At 55.4% G+C, this 1,212-nt stretch overlaps 1 protein-coding gene across 1 annotated transcript in view; it reads right to left on the reverse strand.

Moving 5' to 3' along the window:
- Positions 1–323, reverse strand: part of YPEL5 (yippee like 5) — a 13,394-nt gene extending 13,071 nt beyond the window's left edge. The window contains exon 1 of the mRNA XM_006767426.2: positions 215–323. The gene's annotated coding sequence lies outside the window, so the exon portion shown is untranslated. The remainder of the gene's footprint in view (positions 1–214) is intronic.
- Between the last annotated feature and the right edge of the window lie 889 nt (positions 324–1,212).

Consider the following 1,212-nt stretch of genomic DNA (forward strand, 5'->3'; position numbering starts at 1 on the left):
GGGCCTCACAAAGAAGAAACAGCTCAGTTTGCCGGCCCGCAGCCCCGTTGGCCGGGGGCCGCCCTTAATGGCCGGGGGCGGCTCGCTGGGACCCTAGGGGTAGCGCGACGAGGAAGAGGTACTTCCTGCCTGGGCCCCCATCCCAGGCTGATTCGAAGCCGCCGACCTAGGTGGCTCTCCTGAGGGCCCCGAGCCCAGCCCCCGCCAGTCTTACCCCGAGCGGCTGTGAGACCCGCGGCTGCCTGCGGCTCTTCCTCCTCAGGATGAAGCCCCTCGGCCTCCCTAGTCTCTAGGTTTAGTCAGGCCCGGGCCTTGGCCCCGCCTCTCTCTGGTTGGGCCTCGGTGTCAATCACCCGGAGTAACTCCGCCCCTCAAATAGTCGGTTGTCCCGATTGGCCCAGAACGTCCTTCATTTCTAGGCCCTGCCTCCTCCCTAGGACCCAGCCCCTTCCGCTGGGCCACGCCCCTTCTTTAGTTCACCCAACCCCCTTCTCCAGCTCCCCTCCGCGGCGATGCCAACCCCTCGCAGAAGCTGCAGACTCCGGGCAAGCTCCCGGCAGCTCGCCCCGCCCCTGACCCGACACCTTGGTCTCGTACAGCCAATCAAAGAGGAGCACTCTGCCCCCTCTCCAGAGGTGTCCAATGTGAAGAGACTTAGGATCCACCTCCCCTTCCCAGCTGAAAGCACACAACACAGCGTCCACGTGAGTCAGCTTCTTAAAGGAGAAGGCTCAGTCTAATTGCCGCAGCTGTGAGACCTGGGGTGTCATCAGCGTCACCAGGTGCTGGCTGAGGCCTAGCTTCCTGAGGTCCAGTGATGACGAATGAAAACACGCGGCTGTTTTCTAGGCAAAGGAGGTACCTAGGTGGTTAACATGCACCATATGTAATTTATTTGATCTTGTTTACTCTTGCCACTCCTTATGGAGGGCCGTTTTTCAAATTTACAAACCCCAAACTCTCTGAGGATATAGGAGGAACTCCTGAGAGTATGTATGGAAAAAAATATTTTTCAAGTGTGCCCAGCTTTATTTACAACTCCTTGAGTTTTTGCTTAGTGGGATAGAGGTTTTGAAGCAAATCCCAGCATTTGCTCCTCATCAATCCCAAATTCACCAGTATTTTCACCTGAACATCAAAGGCAAGAGGACTAATTATTTTTTGATAAGTGAGTTTTCCAAGAGGAAAGGAAGTTTTAAACTTTTAAAAGTT

The sequence above is a fragment of the Myotis davidii genome, unplaced genomic scaffold, assembly GCF_000327345.1.
Source record: "Myotis davidii unplaced genomic scaffold, ASM32734v1 scaffold238, whole genome shotgun sequence".
Classification (NCBI taxonomy): Eukaryota; Metazoa; Chordata; class Mammalia; order Chiroptera; family Vespertilionidae; genus Myotis; species Myotis davidii.